Genomic DNA, 12,613 nt, shown 5'->3' with positions numbered 1-12,613 from the left:
TTTTTACATATGCTGGCCCAATGTATCTGTGCAAGCTGCTTTTAGTTGAGTCAGTATTAAGTCTTTTATATATATTATTGTTAAAAACGTGACATAGGATTAACGTTGGAATCATTGGAACATCGAAAAAAACAACCGACTTTAACGATACTTTACATACATTGGTCCAACATATGTATGCTAGCAGGCTAATATATGTATATAGTAATATTTCTCAAAAATGTGTTTATGTTTGATTCACCAAATGAAAGGAAAAAAAAAAGAACCGGAACAAATCTCTACAATTAATTAAATGGGTCATTTCAAAAACACCTTGAGTCAAAAAACCAACTTTTGGGAAACACTTTATGTTAAAAAATCAAATTTTAGGAAACAGGAAAAATTAATAAGATTTTTTTCAAAAAATTTAAAAATATTTTTGATAAAACAAAAACAAAGTTTTTTTTTTAATTGTATTGATAATATCTTATAAGGTCTTATCTTAGAGCAAGTTGAACAAGTTTAAACCTCTTTCTGTTGCTTGTTTACCTTATCAGAGCTTCATCTCCTTCTTTCTTTTGCTTATCTGGCTCAGAGCCAGAAATCCAGCCACAGCAATTAAACGGGTTATTTCAGAAACAACGTCATTTGAACAAAACATTGAACAAAAGTCATTTTTGAATAAATAAGAGTCAAGTACGGAAATAAAAGTAAAAGAATCACTTTTTAAATATTTTATTATAATGTATATTATGTATTTATATCATTTTTATTTTTACTTTCGTGCTTTTTTTGTTCAAAAATGACTTATGGTGTTTCTGAAATGACCCGTTCAATTGCAATGGTTGGATTTCTGGCTCTGAGCCAAATAAGCAACAGGAAGAATGATAGGAAGCTCTGATAAGCCAGATAAGCGACAGGAAATGGGCATGAGCTTGCTATATGGTAAGACCGTTAGGACTTCTTGGAGTACCTTAATAACAATAATTCACAATCGACAATCCCTAATAACAATTAAGAACAACAACAACAACAACTACTACTACTACTACTACTACTACTACTACTACTACTACTACTACTACTACTACTACTACTACTACTACTACTACTACTACTACTACTACTACTACTACTACTACTACTAACAACAACAAAAAAACTGTTTTTGAAGTGGAAACAAAACACAAAATAATGTTTTCTGCGTTTAAAGGTTTTAATATTTACAATTTAAAACACGATCTCAGGGATGCTATTCCAACAAAGACTCAGGATTTGAATGTGAATGCTTATGGACTATTTTCAGAGAAAAAAATTAAGACTTTTAGGTTAAGGCACAATCAATTTTTAAAGCCACAATCCTTATGTATAATTGGGGAAGGACTCCATAACTTCTTAACTCCGGCCTTTAAAACAATAAGTTCCAAATCATTATTTTTTATTACAGATTATAAATCATCCAATATTTTAAGAGCTCAGGAAAAAGCAGCAAACAGGAAAAAAAAGAGTTTTCTCGTTGGGCAGGCGTGGTTTGGGGGACGTCTTTCGGACGTCTTAAGGATGTCCGGACGTCTATGAGATGATGGACACCCCCTGGACGAGACGTGCCCATTGGGTTAAAACTGGAGTCCCTTTGGAACGCCGCATTCCTGATATAAATAAATAAAATGTAGCTTTCACATAACTTATAAAATTTTAAGTGTCACTCCACTTTGAATATAATTCTTATTTTAAAAAAAAGTTTTAATTTTCAGCTCACTATTCTTAAGTCTATTAATAACTCTCTACTGTAAATAAATAATATTAATAATAGTATTATTTAATTTCTAAGCTCAATCAGCCGAAATAGCTCAGTTGGGAGAGCGTCAGACTGAAGATCTGAAGGTCCCTGGTTCAATCCCGGGTTTCGGCATTAGCTTTTATTCTTTTTCTGAGTTTTTATTCTTTTATTCTGAGCTTTTATTCTTTTTCTGAGTTTTTTTAACAAAAAATTTTTAGACTTTTTTTTTAAATTTAGCATATGATAATGTTTTAACTATCACTATTATATAAATGGTTTTAGGGTCCTTGTTTCCGCGCTCGATTTGAATTTTAGTTTTGAGGACCTTTTTCTTTTTTTAAAGGAACCCATTCGGTACTTTTTTAAGATCACCCCCTCTCACTTTTTTTGCATAAATTACAGCCAAACTGTTTATAAGGAAGTATATTTGACTTTTATACGGAATTTATATCGTTTATTTTTTATTATTGCTAAATTTCGACATACTTATAAACGTACATTATTTATAAATGTACAATGATATCACTAACTCTTAAGTCGCTCTGACGTCAAACGAAAACAATCGTATCGGCAGTCATGTTGAATGAGGTGACAGTTTTGCGAAGAATAAAAGGAAATTCATAAAGAAATTTTGATAATTAAGAATGTTAAAAAAAAATCATTATGAAGACGCGCCCAAAAAATTATGTAATTTTAACAGCAGTGAAGAAATATGTACTAATATTTACGTCATGCATTAATACGTCATTTTTTTTTAGAATTAAAAATTGATTTGCAATAGGTTGCTGTTCACTTAGGTTATGCGAAAAAATGGTAAGGTTAGCTCTAAGAGAGATTAAAAGATTGTATCACGTAAAAAAGTGGTTTTAAAAGAGTTAAGAAAGATTGCATTATGGGAAGTGGTTATTAAAGCATTAAGAAAGATTTTTTCATGCGAAAAAGTGATTATAAAATAGTTAAGAGATTACGTGAAAAATTCAAGTGAAGTGGATATAAAAATACAAATGAAATGGATATAAAAATACAAGTGAAGTGGATATAAAAATACAGGTGAAGTGGGTATAAAAGAACCAAGAAGTTGTTAAAAATCGATACTAAAAATGCTAAAAATCTGTTGTGATTAAAATTGTTCAAATAACAGTGTAAAATAATGTAAATATTATATATATATTATATACAATCTTTACATTATTTATAATAATTTATCACTTCTTTACTTTTTTTTCGACTTTTAAATTTGAATTCTATACAACTTTTTTGCATAAATTAACCGCCAAACTGTTTATAATAAAGTATAGATAACTTTTATTCTGAAATTATGTAGTTTATTTTTTATTATTGCAAAACTTTGACATGCTTATAAACGTACATACATTATAAACATACAATGATATTACAAATTATCCATTCAACAATGCTCAAAACACTAAGTAATGCTTAAAACGCTAAAGGAGTTACTTACTAATTAACAATAATTTATTATTTATTAAAGCTCAATTAGGTACTTAGAAATTAAAAATAGCGTGAAAAATATTTATATTGTTAATTAAAAATTGAAAAAAATCAATTAAAAATGAAATTAAATGAAAAAAAGTAATTAGAAGGATTTTTTTTAAGTTTCACGTTTTCAGAAGATTTCACGGATTCTACCATTTCGAAAGGGGTGATTACAATCACGTAACAACCGCGACTTAATCAATAGATCTCCAATAGTCAATCCTATAGTTAAGTGGCCTAAAATATTCTATTTGTGCGCTCTCGCTTGTAGAGACTTGAAAATATCACACAATTTTTATAATTATTATTCTAAATATTTTTTATGATTAATGAATAATGAATTTATGATTTATGAATAATAACTATTACGGTGACGATACTAACGTATTTTATTCTATCAAAGATATTAATGTTTTATTTGCAACAGTAAACAAAGGTTTGTATCGAATGAATTGTCCGTAAATATTTAAAAACAAAGTATACTTTCTTCCATCGTCTTTATAAAAAAGATGACATTCCCTTAAAACTTTCAAATCTTTTTGTAAATAGAGAGCATTCTTTGTCGTTTCAAGGTGTAGTTTTCGATGATAATGCAACGTGAAAGGAGCACATACGTATAATCCAAAATAAACTATCAAAAAACAAAGGCCTTCTATACAAAGCCACAAGTTAAACCCAACCTGTTGGAAATTGATTAACTTTCTTTTCTTAGTTGCTATCTCAATTACGCGAACGTTGCTTGGTGCAGCACTAATCAGGGTCGCCGAGAGCTTTCATGCCGCCCGGGGCATTGCAGCAGTTAAGCGCCCCTGTAAGTATGTAAATTTTAAATTTAAGGTATGTACATTTATACAAATTAATGACTGTGTTTTTGTTTATAATACCAATACTTTTGTATTTGGATTGATTTACTTATATTTATTATTTAACCAATATATATTACTTAAAGATAAGTTTTTAAGTATATCTATATTGTTAATGTATATAGCTATATGTAATATTATTATGCGCTTGTATATATTTTATCAAAATTATTAATAATTTTTTTAAAAGTGTTCATTACTTTACTAATTTATCATTTATTCGTATATTTGCTATTGAAGTGAAATGTAAATCACGGAAAATTTATCATTTTTTGTGTAAATCAAATAAAAAATTTTTGCAGAAAATATTTTTAAAAACATGCCATCAATTTTATATATATAATATTTGCTAAAAATAATTTGTTTAAATTTTCGTATGAACGAAATATAAACTGCAACATTACTTTTATTTACGGAAACTATCCGGCAGCCGAGTTGCTGCAACCTTTCCGTTGTTTAACGGGAAAAACTTGTTTAATTTGAACGGAAGTATCCGTTTGTTTACGATGTCAGTTGCGATGTCCAAACCTCCCGTTGTTTAACGGAACAAACCCCTTGTAATTTAACGGAAAAAATCCGTTTGTTAATGGAAACTTCCGTTAACATGCGATGGGTTTTTCCGTAAAATAACGGATAGCTGGTCATCGGCAGCTGCCGGAACTTTCCGTAAAATACGCGCTATTTTTTTAATAGTGTATATGCATTCTGTTTCGAATTTTTTAATGCAATGCCAGTGCCTGTTGCATATAGTTAAATGACGTTTAAGTAAACTAAATTTGATTTAAAAAAGTTATTATAAGGCTAGTATAGAACACAAACATCTATCGGATATACATATTAAAAATGAATTTGATACAACTCTGTCGTATGTTGACATATTAATATCATGTCATCATACATAATAATATTATGTCGTATGATGACATAATAATATTATGTCATTTTAACTAGCGAAAATTATCATTATCGTTTTTATTTATAATATAAATTAAAACGATAATGATAATTTTTGCTAGTTAAAAGCAAGAAAAGGGTATTTTTAATGTTAATTTCAAAGAATCTGTTAATTAATCCTAAGCAATGAATGTTAAATATGTTTTATAAGTGTTATCAAATCCAGATGCGGTTCATGAAAATATAGACCTCAAAAATACAGTCTTTACTTTCTTTTCCATTTCGAGTTTACTCTAAATCTAATAAAATAAAATCTAATAAAACTCTAAACTAAAATAAAAACAAAAAAACAAAAAGCTTTTGAGTAAGGAAAGATTTTAGCATTTAACAAAGTAATAAATTATAGAAAACACTCACTATGTGCAATGGTTACCTTGACGTTGTAACTCGATATGAGTGATTTAACTAAGGCCTAGCAACAAACAAATCTGAATACAGTTAAAAACTCTTTAGAGCAATAAATAAATACCAAAAAGAAATAAAAAATTAAACTGAAGTATGATACAAGTAGATATTTTAAAGTGCAATGTAACCAATCTCAGTTTGTTTGTCATTGTAATGGTGATAACCGAATTTCCTGTTTATGCCATTGTTGGCGCCTTATGCCATTACTCCCAAATTTAAAACTAGATTTTTTTACATTATTAAAGAAAAATCTTTACAATTTCTGTAAAATCAAATTAATAATTACTACCAATAATTAATTACTAAATTTACTAACAAAATAACTCAACAATTTAACAATAAAACCCAAGATTTCTTTTCTGTTCAATAATGAAAACTTAATTTATCAAATTATTATTTTTATTTAATATAAAACCATATCAAAAACCAAATTTAAAATTTATTAATAAAGATACATACTTAGATATAACCTAAAACAAGCTATAAAAAGTTATAAAACATAGCTATAATATAACAGAAAACTAATAATTTATAAATGAAATAATTTTTACCTATCTGGTCCATTGTCATCACTAAAATAATAAATATGAAACCAATGAAATAGAGTTAAAACTTGTTAAAAAACCAAAGTACAATACCTATCTTGAATTACATCCTAATCGATATAGTACAAAAATGCCTAAACAATCTTGATGAAAGAAAATCAACCGGCTACGATGGATAAAATCCAAGGGTCCTTAGTAAATGTTCAGCTACCTTTGCCAAGCTTCTCTCGCTTATCTATAAGTGCTCGTTTGCAACTGGTGTAGTTCCTGAATTGTGGAAAAAATTGAATGTAACACCTATTTTCAAGAAGGGGAGTTGGCTTAAAGCATCCAACTACCGGCCAGTCTCGCTCACTTCCATACCTTGCAAAATTATGGAAAGTAATTTACAAAAAAGAATAATGGAGCACTACGTTGCTAATGGTCTAATTTCTCCAAATCAGCATGACTTTGTTCATAGTAAGGGATGGGTATCAAACCTTTTAGAAACTCGGGATATCATGACGGAAGCAACTCACTGCAGACACGCAGTAGACGTCATTTACACAGACTTTGCAAAGGCGTTTAATAAAGTACCACATAAACGCCTTCTTCATAAGCTGAGAGCGTACGGTATTCAAGGCGCTCTTGTTGACTGGATCGCAGCTTGGCTAAGCAATCGATGTCAACGAGTGGTTATAAACGGCATTACTTATGAATGGAAAGCAGTCACTAGTGGAGTGCCTCAAGGCTCGGTCTTGGGCCCATTGCTATTCGTAATCTTTGTAAACGACCTGCCGGACAGAATTACTCATCATATGAAACTGTTTGCCGACGACAGCAAAATAATAGAGATAATTAAAAAGGAGTTGGACAACATCACTCTCCAAGATGACGTTGACAGAGCAGTGGAATGATAACATATTTGGCTCTTGCATTTCAACGTTGAAGAATGCAAAGTAATGCATGTTGGGCGCGGATGTAACAAGTCAACGTACAAATACTCAATGTCTGACGTCGACGGTACCCGTCGTCCTCTCGAAGAAATGACCTTAATGTTAGACCGCAAATAAAGTCAGCCGCATGAGTAGCAAATAGAATGCTAAGGCGACTCAAAAAAACATTTTGCAGTCGCAGTTTTTATTTATGGCGCACTCTGTATCTCACTTACATTCGCCCCCATCTTGAGTTTGCTGTACAAGCCTAGTCAACGCATTTAAAATCAGACATTGCAATTCTCGAGCAAGTCCAACATCGAGCAACAAAAACTAGAACGTCAGATGGTAAAAAAACATTTTTTTCATATAGAATTGTCGCTTCATAGAATGCGCTTTCGCAAGAAGCAGTGGACGCTCAGTCCATCAACGCTTACAAAAAGGCAAAACACAAAAACTACAAAATGAAAATGCAAACACAAAAAACTTCTACATTAAATTAAAAAATGAAATTAAAAATAAAAACAATCTTTAGTTATTTTGGCGAAAAAAAAAAGTGTAGAAAAATGAGTAGAATAGAAAAACAGCGAACAACAATAAAAATAATTAGCAACAACAGCACAAATTACAAACTTTACGCAAACGAAAAGACAAAACACAAAAACTAACAAAATGAAAGCGAAAACTACAAAACGAAAATGCAAACAAAAAAACTTCTACGAAATAAAAATAATAATAAATTTGTGTTATTTTCGCGAAAAAAACGGTGTAGAAAAGTTGGTAGCGACTTAGTACAAATCGATGTTCGAATTTTCTTTTGTTAGTTTTTTTAACTGTTAATTTTGAGTATTTACTTTTTAAGTGTTTCTTTGTTTATAATATGTCTTTGTTTATAATATGACTTTGTTTATAATATGACTTTGTTTATAATATGACTTCTTCGAGTACCTAAATAAGTAATAAAAATAAAAAAAGTTACAAAAAATTGTCCCGTTGCCCCTCCACCACCACTCAGAGTAGCTCTTGTGTCGCTGAGCACCGCCAAATAGCATTTAACTAGGAAGTTCACGCCTCCTTCAAAAAAAAACGTGAGCTTCCTAGTTTAATGCTCTTTTGCGGCGCTCTATGGGTTGATATCAATGTCGTTTATCTGGCCAGAGCCGGCTTCAATCCTGGGACTTCATCGATCCACGAACCTTTTCAAACCACTGGACTTAAGTAGTAGACGTTTGTTTCAAACCTTTTTTTTTTCCCTTTCTTCAGGAATAATATTTTATATAAACCCATTTTTGTTAAGACATTTTTATAAGTATTTAAAATATAAAGTAAATGGAGTCAAAAGAAAAAGTTAAATGTACTGATTAATTGTTTTCAAAATGAATAAAATAAGTAAAAACAAATATAAAAATTTTTAGTTTTTTTTTTTTAAGTTGTACAGAATTTTGAGAATATATAGAAATCAAAAAAAACAACAAAAAATCAATATTAACAACTAAATAAGCGACAAATTAACAAAAACAACAAAAATGATTCTAGAAATGATTTTGACTTGTTCTGTAAATCGAGTGGAACTGTCACTTTTTGGCGCAAAAAACTTGGTGCCGTTTACATATCACTTCAGCATTAATGTTTGACTAAACAAAACCTTACTTTTTATTTTTATTTTTTTCAGATTTCATTATTTTCCATAGATAGATACCATACACTATTTCGACGTGGTGTTGTAGGAGTCGTTGTTGTCGCTTGGTTTTATTTGCTGCTCATCGCCAAAGTCAAGTTTACGTTGTCTTTTAGGTTGCATTGGTACATCATTTTGTTAGTATCTTTCAATTTCTCTTTAAATTGTTACGCGTCTACAATTTTTTTGCGTCAGGGTGTGTTGGATGCTAAATATTTGTTGCAAAGCTGCAGCAAGCGATTTAGCCAAATGCAACTGTTTTTCGACTTTTTCTTGATTTCCTTTTGTGTACCAAAAAGAGGTTTTAATTCCTGAGTGCACACTTTTTGAAGCCGTCTGATGTTAATCAGATGTTTTAAACACTCCTATGAAACTTTGAAAATCATTTTTAATGCACTCGTCAGAGTCGAATCCCTTGTTCGCAAAGAATGCGACAAAAAGTCTGAAAATTTGGCAAGCGATTAGAGCCAGATTAGTGTAGTGTATGGTGGATGAGGCAAGACTTCTTAACGAACACGCTATACTACAAATTACCCGCAATATTTCTGAATCTTTTGAAAAATCGCAATATACGTTAGGCGTTTTCATTGATCTATCAAAAGCCTTTAATACGATTGACCACATAATTCTATTAAAAAAATTGAGTTTTATAGTATTAAAGAAAATATTTTAATGATACTTAAAAGTTATTTAAGCAACCGTAAACAGTTTGTTAATAGTAATACAAATCGTTGCATGAGAATTATAGGGTTCTATCTGCATTTTTTTATGTTAAAAGAATCTAACAGTAAAAGTTTTAATTAGTAATTAATAATAAAAACCAACAACTTTAAAAGTATTATGAATAATAATATATTTTTAATAATGAAACCATAATAACAATAACAAAGTTGAAATTAAAAGAGAAATAACTACTAACTTTTTAGATATTTATATTGATAAAAACCTTAGTTGGAAATATCACATTGATTTATTGTCCAAAAAAATTGCTCGAAATATAGGAGTTTTGTATGAAGCGAGAAATTTTTGAAACAAGCACAGTTTAACACAATTATATTTCTCTTTAATCCACTGCCATATAAATTGTGCAAACATTGCCTGGGGTAATACCAACAAATCTAAACTGCAACCTCTTTATCGTCAGCAGAAGCATATTGCTTGTCTTATCATCTATAAAGATCGACTTGCTCATGCCAAAGCACTTTTATTTCAAATGAAAATTCTTAATATTTATCAACTGAATATTTTTAATGTACTTTGTTTTATGTACAAATGTAAAACTAACGCATCTCCTGTTTCCTTTCATAACTTATATACCTTGAAAGAAACAAATAAATATAACTTAAGAAATGATGATCTAGTTCGGCAACTTTTTTCTCTAACTAATTTTGGAAAGTCATGTATTGCATTTTGAGGAGTTTTTCTTTGGAACAAAATATTTTAGAAAAAATTTAGATTTTTCCCATGAATAGAATTACATTACATTCACAAAAAAACTGAAAGAAATAATTTTATCTTTTGAAGACTTATCTCTATATTTTTAACATTTTATGAAAATATGAAACTTATTACATAATGTAATATACAATTATATCGGATTCACTATTTATGTGTTTATGAAATAAGTACTATTTTATACAAACTTTGTATTTATATATAAGAATCAATTATAATTTCTTTACAAATTTATTTATATATTCTTACGAAATTTATGTTTTTCGCAAATTATTTCTTTTACATTTTTGTTTTATTCCTTATTTAATGTTATTTTAATGCAATTAATATTCACGAGCGGTTCTCGATGATAAGACCTAAAGGTCTTCTGCAAGTCTCCGCGTTCTATTTATTATGTTTTTTAGTTTTATACTTATATATTTTATTATATTTGTTATTGTATACGATTTTTTAATTGTTACTGTATAACGATTTTTTTAATCTTACCTATCTTAATGTATAAATTTATTTAATATTTAAGAAAAGAACAAAAAATTCTAAAAAAAAAAAAAATTACAAGTTTGTTGATTTCGGGCTGGGGCCGTATTCTCATCTCTCCGTTAAGCTTAACGGAGCGTTAGTCAAAAATTTCTTTTAAATTGCATTAATAAAAAATTTATTTAAAATTATAATTTTTTAAACATAAATGTTTTATCTTGGTATAAGTTTTATTTTAACGAATTTATATAAATTTTCGTCATTTCTTTACTTAGAAATATTGTAATGAAATTTCAGACAAAAGCTCCGTTAAGCTTAACGGAGAGATGAGAATACGGCCCCAGGACTTGTTTAGTAATATGCGGTCAAACGTTTCCGTAAAGCAGAGTTAATATGCGGTCAAACGTTTCCATAAAGCAGACCTTTTCTATCGACTAACAACGGCTGAAGAGTCGGCAGTTTTTTTATGAAAAGTGGGTCATTCTTGACAGTAATTGTATGAGCAAGTTGAAAATTATCTAAACAAAAAATCGTCATTTATTTCATTATCATATGCATGGCATTTATTGTAACAGTTATTTAATATACGTTATGCCTTATAACTATTTACATAAATGTAAATAAATATAAACAATCAACACAAATTTATACAATAGAAACACAAGACAATTACAGATTATTTCTGCATTTTCGCTTTTTAATCTGTTTACTTATATATAAAAAAAGTAAAATTTAAAAAAAATCAAAGTCTATTTTGGCATCTTAGGAGAACTGCTCTTCGAGACGATTTAAGGTTTGTAACTTCCAACGCATATTCAAACTTATCACTGTGAATATTTAATATAAGTTAATAATAAAATCATTTTTACTGCGTAATTTTAAGTTTAAAGTAAAGATTTGATCATTTTTCATTAATAGGGATTTTGAACAAAAATCTTTTTTTGTTCGTTGCTTAATATATTTTCAAGTTTATTAACTTTATGTTTCTGAAAGATTTGAATGTTTTTTTAACTAAACTCTTAATTTAACTTTTGATGTAATTCTTAAAATGAGTTGAAATTTAGATAAAATTATTAAAATTTTCTTAAAATGAGAGTAATTTAAATAAATAATCAACGAAAGGCGAAACTTAGTTGAATTTTTTCACTGTTTAAACTTTATTTATTTTTTTTTTTTTTATAAAGACTTTTTATAGAATACTAAATTACATAAATAAATAAAAATAAAAAGATAATATCGTATATTTTTATAATATAAAAATTATTAAAGTTTAAATGCTCTATAGTTAAACACGTTGCTGTTAACTTGTGTGGTCAATATTTGATTTGTTAAACTAAATTACACCCACAATCGCTAAAGTCAAAGCACGTTTATGACATTTTATAAATGCAATGAGAGTCATACTTACCTGACTGGGGAAAAAGTCTGATCAACAAGGGGCTTTTCCCAGAGTGAGGCTTTTGCATTGCACTCCGCACTGGCTGACCTCTGCGATTACCGCTAACGTCGGTAACTCGACAGTACAATTTATGGTAGCGGAAGCCTGCGTTCGCGCTAGCTTCCAGTCTAGTTAAACAAAAAAATGAATTATGTCGATAAATCCTATTTACATCGTTAGACTACGTTTTATACAAAAATATCTTTATTGATTAGCATTTGAACGGTTCATGATATTAAGGTGAGATTCCACTAATCCGTTTTTCTACGGGAAAAGGAAGGGAAAAATAATCACGTGAGCATGCGTAGTATAAGTTTTAATTTTTCCGAAGGAAAACTACGCATGCTCATGTGATTATTTTTGCCTTCCTTTTCCCGTTCCTGTAAAAAAACGGATGATTGGAAACCCACCTTTAAGTATATTCTTATTTAAATTGATTTAACCGTCTATAATAACATCTGTAAAAGAAATACTCAAATACTTCTTGAAATTAAAGTCAAAGTATTTAACTAGTCTGGAAACGCGGGCCGTTTTCTTATAACACTTAAGTTCCTCTTTATACTTGTGCTCAGCCTACTTTAGAGTGCATCAAATTGTAACCATTATGTTTCGCTATAGTTAAGTTGCA

At 29.2% G+C, this 12,613-nt stretch overlaps 2 non-coding genes across 2 annotated transcripts; both read left to right on the top strand.

Annotated features, from left to right (window-relative positions):
- Positions 1-1,818: 1,818 nt before the first annotated feature.
- On the top strand, positions 1,819-1,891 carry trnaf-gaa (transfer RNA phenylalanine (anticodon GAA)). Its single transcript has one exon. It is a non-coding gene; the product is annotated as a tRNA-Phe (tRNA).
- Positions 1,892-11,947: 10,056 nt separating this feature from the next.
- On the top strand, positions 11,948-12,111 carry LOC136087662 (U1 spliceosomal RNA). Its single transcript, XR_010641976.1, has one exon. It is a non-coding gene; the product is annotated as a U1 spliceosomal RNA (small nuclear RNA).
- Positions 12,112-12,613: the final 502 nt, after the last annotated feature.

Source organism: Hydra vulgaris, chromosome 11 (genome assembly GCF_038396675.1).
Source record: "Hydra vulgaris chromosome 11, alternate assembly HydraT2T_AEP".
In the NCBI taxonomy this organism is placed as follows: Eukaryota; Metazoa; Cnidaria; class Hydrozoa; order Anthoathecata; family Hydridae; genus Hydra; species Hydra vulgaris.
This window is presented reverse-complemented; position numbering and strand designations above follow the sequence as displayed.